The sequence below is a fragment of the Apodemus sylvaticus genome, chromosome 19, assembly GCF_947179515.1.
Source record: "Apodemus sylvaticus chromosome 19, mApoSyl1.1, whole genome shotgun sequence".
Lineage (NCBI taxonomy): Eukaryota > Metazoa > Chordata > Mammalia > Rodentia > Muridae > Apodemus > Apodemus sylvaticus.
In genome coordinates this window covers 35,834,149-35,844,610 of record NC_067490.1, presented here as the reverse complement: position 1 = coordinate 35,844,610, position 10,462 = coordinate 35,834,149, and positions in this window count along the sequence as shown.

The following is a 10,462-nucleotide window of genomic DNA, read 5'->3' as shown; positions in this document are numbered from 1 at the left end:
CCATCTCTACATCCCTGGCACGAAGCCTACTTGATCATGGTGAATAATCATTTTGATGTGTTCTTGGATTTGGTTGGCAAGAATTTTATTGAATATTTTTGCATCAATATTCATAAGGGAAAATCATCTGAAGTTCTCCTTCTTTGTTGCATCTTTGTGTGGTTTTAGTACCAGCATAATTGTGGCTCTATAGGAGTTGGGTAATGTTCCTTCTGTTTCTATTTTTTTTTGGAATAGTTTCAAGAGTATTAGTGTTAGGTCTTTTTTGAAGGTCTGATAGAATTCTGTGCTACAACAATCTGATCCTCTGCTTTTTTTTTTTTTTTTTTTTTGGTTGGGAGACTTTCAACAACAACTTCTATTTCTTTAGGAGTTATGGGACTGTTTAGATGGTCTATCTGACCTGATTTAACTTTGGTATTTGGTGTCTGTCCATTTCATCCAGATTTTCCAGTTGTGTTGAGTATAGGCTTTTGGAGTAGGATCTTATGATTTTTTTTGAATTTCCTCAGTTTCTGTTGTTATATCTCCCTTTTCATTTATGATTTTGTTAATTTGGATACTATCTCTGCATCCTCTGGTTAGTCTGGCTAAGGTTTTATCTCTCTTGTTGGCTTTCACAAACAACCAGCTTCTGGTATTGTTGATTCTTTGTATGGTTCTTTTTGCTTCTACTTGGTTGATTTGAGCCTGAGTTTGATGATTTCCTGCCTTCTACTCCTCTTGGGTGTCTTAGCTTCTTTCTGTTCTAAAGCTTTCAGTTGTGCTGTTAAGCTGCTAGTGTATGTTCTCTCCAGATTCTTTTTGGAGGCACTCAGAGGTATGAGTTTTTCTCTTCCACTGCTTTCATTGTGTCATAAATTTGGGTATGTTTTGCCTTCATTTTCATTAAATTCTTTTTTTTTTTTCATTTTTTTTATTCGATATATTTTTTATTTACATTTCAAATGATTTCCCCTTTTCTAGCCCCCCCCACTCCCCGAAAGTCCCGTAAGCCCCCTTCTCTCCCCCTGACTCCCGCCCACCCCTCCCCACTTCCCCGTTCTGGTTTTGCCCTATACTGCTTCACTGAGTCTTTCCAGAACAAGGGGCCACTCTTCCTTTCTTCTTGTACCTCATTTGATGTGTAGATTATGTTTTGGGTATTCCAGTTTTCTAGGTTAATATCCACTTATTAGTGAATGCATACCATGATTCACCTTTTCAGTCTGGGTTACCTCACTTAGTATGATGTTCTCTAGCTCCTTTGATTTCTTTCCTTATTTCTTCCTTGAGCAAGGTATCATTGAGTTCAGCTTCCATGTATATGTGAGTTTTCTGTTGTTTTTGCTGCTTTTGAGGACCACTCTTATTCCATAGTGATCTGATAGGAGGCATGGGACTAGTTCAGTCTTCTTATATCTGTTGAGGCTTGTTTTGTGATCAATTATATGGTCAATTTTGGAGAAGGTACCATGAGGTGTTGAGAAGGAGGTATATTCTTTTGATTTGGGATGAAATGTTCTATAGCTATCTGTTAAATCCATTTGGTCCAAAAGTTCCGTTAGTTTCACTGTGTCTCTGTTTAGTTTGTGTTTCCCTGGTCTGTCCATTGATAATAGTGGGGTGTTGAAGTCACCCATGATTATTTTATGAATCTCAATGTGTGCTTTGTAAAGTTTCTTTTATGAATGCTGTTGTCCTTGCATTTGGAGCATAGATGTTCAGAACTGAGAGTTATTCTTGGAAGATTTTTCCTTTGATGGGTATGAAGTATCTTTCTGTGTCTTTATATTAGAATGACTACTCCAGCTTGTTTCCTGGGACCATTTGCTTGGAAAATTTTTTTCCTGTCTTTTACTCTGAGGTAGTATTTGTCTTTGACACTGAGGTTCATTTCCTGTATGCAGCAAAATTCTGGGTCCTGTTTACATATCCAGTTTGTTAGTCTATGTCTTTTTATTGGGGAATTGATGTTAAGAGATATTAAGAAATAGTGATTGTTGCTTCCTGTTATTTTTATTGTTATTTTTATGTTTGTGTGGTTATCTTCTATTGGGTTTGTTGAAAGAAGATTACTATCCTGCTTTTTCTAGTGTGTAGTTGCCCTCCTTATATCGGCTTTTCCCATTTATTATCCTTTGTAGGGCTTGTTTGTTTTCTTGAAAGGGAGTGGATCCTGATGGGAGAGGAGGTAGGGAGGGACTGGAAGGAATAGAGCCAGGGTAAAACGTAATCAGGGTATATTATGTGAGAGAAATAATCTATTATCTAGAAAGGGAAAATTAGCAAGAAACAAACAAACAAGCAAGCAAGCAAGCAAACAAAGAAAATATCCTATAATTCTCTATTTTATTTCGGCTAGATATGAATTCCTTGGATTTTCATTCAAGTGTCCTTAGTTTTACTTTCTTTTCCTACCTTCCAGGTACTTTCATTGGCAATTGGATTCTGGTTTACATTGGTTTCTTTCAGCACTTGAAAAACACTATTATTTCCTTATCGTGAATGGAAGTCCATACTTCTGTTCAAATATTTGCATCAAACATTGTACCAATTCTTTTCCATCTGTGTGTTTCACACATTATGGTTTGTAATCAGGAGCAGCTTCCATACACCAGGCTGGCCAGCCAATGCTTGGTGACCTACTCATACTTGTAGAACAAATTCTTCCTGAAGAAAGAACACACGATATCCTGATGCTTTAATTTCTTGCCCAAAGAATTTCAAGTCAGACCCCTAAAAATAACTATTTTCATCTATAAATAATTTTATAACTTTTTTTAACTCAGAAAATAAAACCTGTGAGATAAATAGAATTTGCGATTTATAAAGGGATAGAAAAGATGAACTTTTGATTCTGATTTTATAGGTCACGTGTCTATCTGGTCAAACTTAGTAGAAAAATTTCCAACTTTAAAATTCATACTTTTCTTTCAAATTTTTTGTATATAAATTCATTGAAGTCAGACTACTTGGTTGTGTGATCTGTAACTGGCAGTAGATAAACTGTCAAGAAAACTACATAACATTCTTTAGCTCAGTGTTTTGGTTTTTTTTTTTACTGGTATATTTATTGTAAGATATTCAAAAAAGTGGGATAAAAGATAAAATGCAAACCGTTTGTCTTCTACTAAGCTTGTACCTATTTTAATGAGGTGTGGCTAAGGCATTTGATTTGAGCTTTGTGATTCTCTCCTTCTCTTTACCCAAATTTAACAGTGCACATATATCTTGGAAAACATAGAAGACCAAAGATTCCTCCCAAGTTTCTTCAAAGCTAGTAAAGGGACATAACCAGGAAAATCACAATAATTAACATTTTCCAATTTTAACTCCATTACTGTCTCCTACTTAATGTAGTTTTATGTCTTATTTTCATGGTTAGATTAAAAGCCACTACAATTTTCTTTAGTAAGTAAAGGATGATGAAAGCAATTTCTGGGAACCACAAAGTAAATGAAAACATTTAACACTGCTAAAAAAAAAAAATAACTTCTTCCAGGAGATAGAAGGTAAGCAAAACATTAAGGAGATATGATTTGGGTGAATGAGAGAATGCTAGTTATAGAGGTGTCTGATGACGTCCTAGACTAGATCCCAGGAAAGTCTGATGGAGCATTTCATGTGACATACCAGAGACATAGGAAAAAAATTTGAATTTTAGATTACTATTGCATTAACTATTACTTAAAATGATAGTTCTTTGTCTTTTATAAAAGGATTGTTGTTTGTAAATAAAATAGAAGCGTAGGCTTCAACTAAGTAATTACTGAGTCAGTCAGGTTATTATTCCTACAAGTCTCCTAGCTCTCAGGGTGCAGCTTAGGTGGTCCAGTGCCTTGACTGAGAGTGCCCTCCCCCAATCCATAGGTGCCTTCCCTTGAAGTGGAAACCTAAGAGTTTTTTTTTTTTTTTTTTTTTTTTTTTTGGAAAGTCAGTTGTGTTGGGTGATGTTTGGCTGGGGCAAATACATGAAGGAGTGTTTTCCTGAAGCAGACACAAGCTAAAGGATGTTTTTACTAAAGCAGACTCATGAAGGAACATTTCATTTTGCTGAGCAGATTCAGAGAAGAACGACTTCAGTTAGGGAAATGCCTCCATCGGATCTGCAGTGGGCAAGTACGTGGGATGTTTTTTCATGATTGATAAGTAAGGGCCAGCCCAGTATGGCATGACCCCTGGGTAAGTAGTCCTGGGAAGGGGTCAGGTAGCTGAGCAAGCCTGCAGGAACCAGCCAGTAAGCAACTTTCCTCCATGGCCTCTACTTTAGTCCCTCCTCCAGGTTCCTGCCTTGATTTTTCGCCCTGAATCTGCTCAATATCTATTGGATTTTATTTTGAAACTTTCATTCATAAGTATTGTATTTACATCATTTCTACCACATTCTTCCACTCTCTGCCCCTTGTGACTCTTCTTCCCTAATTGTCCTAGGTAGCTTGTTTGTTTATTAAGCTGATAAGTGCTCTGAACAAAACAATTTCTATAAGTTCTCTGACAATATGCAGCACACCAGTTCATTTACATATGGAACACTATTTTGTTTTGAAATTATTTCAGTGTCTTGTCTTGCTGACTCATTCAACTCAGTATGCTGTCCATCTTCTTCCCTCTCTACCCCTTTACTGGCACATATGATAAGTCTCTTCCTCTCTCCTTCTCTGCCTGTCTCTGTCTCTGTCTCTGTCTCTCTCTCTCTCTCTCTCTCACACACACACACACATACACACACATACACACACACATTTTATCATTGGTTTATAATATCCTTGGCTATCAACTGTAGGGTGCTGAGGTGGCTTGAAGTGCTCTCAGCATGGGGAAATGGGAAAGGGGGGAAGGGGAAAGGGGGAAGGGGGAAGGGGGAAGGGGGAAGGGGAAAGGGGGGAGGGGAAAGGGGGGAGGGGGGGAAGGGGGGAAGGGGAAAGGGGAAAGGGGGAAGGGGGAAGGGGGAAGGGGGAAGGGGAAAGGGGGAAGGGGGAAGGGGGAGGGGGGAAGGGGAAAGGGGGGAGGGGGAAGGGGGAAGGGGGAAGGGGGAAGGGGAAAGGGGGGAGGGGGAAGGGGGAAGGGGGAAGGGGGAAGGGGAAAGGGGGGAGGGGGAAGGGGGGAGGGGGAAGGGGGAAGGGGGGAGGGGGAAGGGGAAAGGGGGGAGGGGGAAGGGAGGAGGGGAAAGGGGGGAGGGGGGAAGGGAGAAGGGAAGGGGGAAGGGGGAAGGGGGAAGGGGAAAGGGGGGAGGGGGAAGGGGGAAGGGAAGGGGGAAGGGGGAAAAAACTTGTCTTGCTAGAGCTCCCTGGCTCCTCTGTGTGAGAAGGAAATGGGGAGAGAAGGGGAACAGGAGACAAACAGAACAAGAGAGCAGGAAAGTAAGAAAGTAAGAGAGAGGAGGGGGCCAAGAAGCCCCTTTATAGTGGACAGGGCTACCTGGCTGTTGCCAGGCAACTGTGGGATGGAGCAAACCTGGTTGTAGCCTTGTGACTGTGGGGGTAGAGTCCAGCCAGAATAATAGGGGTCTGGGGCATGGCCCTACATGACTGAAGGCCACAGGATTATGGAGTTGAGGGCCTCCTGGTGACAGGAGCCTATTGTCTGGGAGCATAAATTCACTGGGTTGTTGGGGTTTAAGCCTAGCTCAACCAGAATACAGACTGCCTTTCACAATACAACAATCTACTCCACAGTGAAGAATGTTATCACCCTAGAACCTGCCCTTATACCTAGCATGAACTATTAATATCTTCCAGCAAAACATCTGTATTTCTGAGTTTTTATCACAACTGGCTCTGTTTGGGTTCTAACTTTATACAAATGGACTCTCGAAGTGTCTGCTATTTTCCCCCCTGGTTTTGAACTGTAACTGTGAGATCTATTCATTTTATTGCAGAAACTGTAGTTAATTTTTTTGTACTGTATGGAATTGCACTGTAAAATTATAATTTAGTTTCCATTGGGATGTTTATTGATATTCAGATACTTTCTAATTGGGATCATCAAAATAATAATGCTATGAATTTTTTTCAGTGTGTGTACTGAACATTTGTGTGTAGTATTTTAGATCTATTCCTGAGACAGGAACTCATGTACTTTGAGCTTTAGTAAAATGTGCTCAGTAAAATGGTGATCAGTAAACTGCATTCAGTGCAACTATATGCCTTCCAGAAATGCATGAGGATTCCATGCTTTTCTCCCCTGTCGGTGATATGAACAGTTATATCATAATTGTATGTTAATTTTCAATGACTATATTGCAACTTTTGACAATACTTGTTTTGAGTATTTTCTTATTTAAAAACAGAGACTCAGCCAGACATAGTAATACTTGCCTTCGATCCCAGGACATGGGTGACAGAGGAAGGCATATCTCTGTGAGTTCCAAGTTAGCCTGGTCCACACATTGAGTTCTGGGTCAGCAAAACTACAAAGTGAGACTCTCAAACAAAATACATGCATACAATAAGACAGACTTTTGAGTGGAGAGACAACTCATTAGTAAAGAGTACTTGCTGTTCTTGGGACTACTTGGGTTCAATTCCTAGCACCCACCTGTAGTTTACAACTGTCTGTGGACTCTGGTTCCAAATGATCCCAAAACATCTTCTGAACATCCCCTTCTGTGGGCACCAGGCACACACACACACATGCAGGCAAGACATTCACAAATATGCAAAGCAAATCTTTAAAAGACAAAACAAAACAAAACAAAACAAAACCACAGAGTTCATCTATTTTTCTTGTGGGTTTGGGTCTGCTTTCTAGAAACCTACACTTTTGCACAGTCCCACTCTCTTCCTTTGGGACTCCTCAAATTCCAGCCTGTTCTTCAGTTGCCCTATACTATCTGCTATCTCAGAACCCTGCCAGTCACCATCCAGTTCCCCTATCTGACCATAAGACCCAGGCCAGACCACGTTGCCAGGGAAACCTTGTTTCAGCCTCCTCAGCTAAGTGCCTGAAGGCATCATGCTGTAGCAGCCAAGCAGAAGACCAAGGATAGTAATTCCAGACAAACAGGAAATTGAAATCCCTACTCTGCTAGGAATTAGCTCCCTCTTAATACTGTAAACACCTCTGCTGAAAGAAGAAGATGATGTGAACAAAAATTGAAAAATTACACCAATAAATGCACTCCATATGAGCAAATATAAACAAGATGAAAAGCCCAAATAGCATGTCTCCTCCCCCCAAATACAGATCCTACAATAACAGCTGCTAATGAAAAAAAAATCACATGGACAAACATACATTCGAATGACTATAATTATGGACAAACAATTCAAAGAAGGCAAGCAGATAGTGAAATAAGGAAGTTAATCCAAATGATAAAACAGAGCTTGAACTGTTGTATGTATGGGTTGGTCTGGTGCTTCTGTCCATTCAAATGCTAAATACTGTATCCCAAGATCTGGTTGCCCCAAGAAGAGTGGATTCATCAGCTTTTGTTGTGTATACCATGTTTTCTTCCCACCCCGACAAGTTATCCTTGATTGGTTACTAAAGTTGCTGATAACCTGTAGCTGAGCAGAAGAGAGGTACTTCAGTTCCAGGATCTGGGGTCTCAGGCATGGACCAAAGGAGAGAGAAGAAAGGAGAAAGGGATCACCTTGGGGTAGCTAGTGGATCCTGGGAATGTGGTCATGAGGGCTGGCCTGACGAAGCAGAAGCAGCAGAAATGGAACAGATGCAAACATTCATAGGAATTTGGGCAGAGGAAGCAGAAAGATAAGATAGTTTAGACGGTTGGTGTCTGCCCAGCTGTAGTGCTTTAAAGCTTATTATAAAACTAAAAGCTTTCTGTGTCTTTTATTTGGAAAGTAGCATGTTAGGGAATAATTGATGTCATAATAATTTCCAGCATTAATTAATATACACAGAATACTAATAATATTTTACAGTTGTATAAAACCAACAATGAAATGATGTTGAAAGTGAAAATTTCAGTAAGACAAGTATAAATTCCAGTAGAAAGCCTCACTGACAAAATGTAACATGTTTAAAACATAGACTCAGGTATGAAATCCAAATTGAAAAATTGGATCAGCTAACAAACAAAGGTCAATGAAACATTAAAAAACTGAACAGAACATGGAAGAGTTTTGGCATATCATGTAAAGATCTAACTTGCAAATAATGGTCATAGAAGAAGCATTATACCTAGTGAAGGAATGGAGAATATTTTCAGTAACATGATAGAAGAAAAATTCTCAAACCTTGTAAAATAGATACCCATCTTGTACCTACCCATTTTTGTAAGTACAAGAGACCTACCAAACACCAAACAGATAAAAGCACAAATTCTTAAAGATATATTATAGCTAAAACCTTAATAAAATGTAATGAAAACCATAAGGGAGAAAATCAAGGCATTTATAAAAGCAGATCCTTTAGAACAATATCTGATTATTCAACAGAAGCCTTAAAAGCCAGAAAAACCTAGAAAGATGTATTCCAAGTCCAGAAAGATCACAGCGGTAAGCCTAGATCATTATATCCAGCAAAAGTAGCTTCTAAAGTTGAGAATGAAAATTTTCTGTGATACAAACATGGTAAGGGAATTTATAACTAGAAATAGAAAGCAGCTCTGTAGAGGAAACTAGAAAGAAAAATATCATCTTCAAGAGAAACATAAACACACCCACGAGGTCACATGGAACAAATGAACAACATCAGGATAGGAAATCAAAAAAGTTATGAGAAAACATCACAAAACAAACAAAACAACAGGAATTAGAATACGTTATTCAATAATAGCTCTGATATTAATGGCCCCAATTACTAATAAAAAGATAGACTAAGTTGGATTAGAAAACGGGACTTAGTTTGGGTTTCATTGCTGTGAACAGCCACCATGACCAACACAATTTTAATGGTACTGGAGAAGGAGCTGAGAGTTCTACATTTTGATCTTCAGGAACCAAGAAATATATCATACTGGGCATATGAGCATGAGAATATCTGAGACCTTAAAATCTGCCTACACAGTAATGTACTTCTTCAAACACTGCCACACCTACTCTAACAAGGCCACACCTCCTAATAGTGCCCCTTCCTGTGGGTCAAGCATTCAAACACATGAGTCAATGGGGGGGGGGCATACCTATTCAAACCATCACAACAGAATCCATCTTGTTGCTGTCTCCAAGAAATATATTTCACGAACAATCATAGATACCACCTCAAAATAAGAAGATGGAAAAGGAATTCCACGCAAACACAATTAAGACACAAGCAGGGACAGCTATTCTAAGATCTGACAAAACAGATTTCAAAACAAAATTAGTCAGAAGAAATAGGAGGAACACTTTATACTAATTAAATGAAAAAAAATTCATCAACAGGGATAGTACAACACTAAAGCTATATATATGAAACACAAGGGCACTCAATTTCATAAAAGAAATACTATTAGATCTAAAACCACAGATTGGCTCTATCATAGTGGTAGTAGGTAACGTCAATATCCTACTTTCAACAATAGACAGGTCATATTGAAAAAAACTAAACAGAGGAAGTCTGAGTTTAAGCCATAATAAATTATCTGGACCTAACAGATATCAACAGAGTATTTCATCTATACACTAAGGACTATACATTCTTCCCAGCAGCTCAATGAACATTCTCCAAAAATCAACCATGTATTAGAACACAAAACAAGTCTCAACATACATAGAAAAATGGAAAGGAATCCGGAATTATATCTGAGCACCATGCAATAAAGCTGTGTAGCAACCATAAAAATGACAGAAGGAAGGAAAACTCATGGAAGCTAAATGTTATATTGAACCATAACTGGATCAAGGAAGAAATCACAAAGGAAAATTTAAAAAAACTCTTAGAATTTAATGACAATTACAACACAACATGCAAATATCTATGGGGCACAAAAGGCAGTTCTAACATGAGAGTTTATAGTACCAAGTACCTACATAGTTTTTTCAGAGATGAAGGACTTTTTGAAAATATAAACTTTAGATTCAAGTATTTTGTTAGACACAAGTACGAAAATATTTTCCAATAGACTGTACCTATATAATCATCCCAGACTATCTTATCTATTTTCTTCCAAAGCACTAGGAAATTTGTTTTCTCTTTAAGGGAAAAAATTATTGTTTGAAGAGAGAACTTCCTAGATAAGTCAGCAAAAATATTGTTCTTGTGTCATTATAAAGGGCAATTTCCATGTATCTTAACAAAACTTCACAATGAGACTGAGGTTACATGAAAAGATGGGTAAGTGCTGTATTTGTTTTACTGGAAATGATTTTCTAATTTTACTTAACTTGTATGTGTTCTCAAGTAACTCCTATTGCAAAATACACACTGGCTATCATTTATTTTAAATTGCGTTAGGACGAATGCACATGCTATTAGCTTGTATTAATTGCACATGAATGAAAGTCTATGTGCTATTTTAGCACATGCACACACCATGCAACCCATGAACTGATAAGATTGAACCTCTCTTCCCTCCACATTCAGATCAACTTTT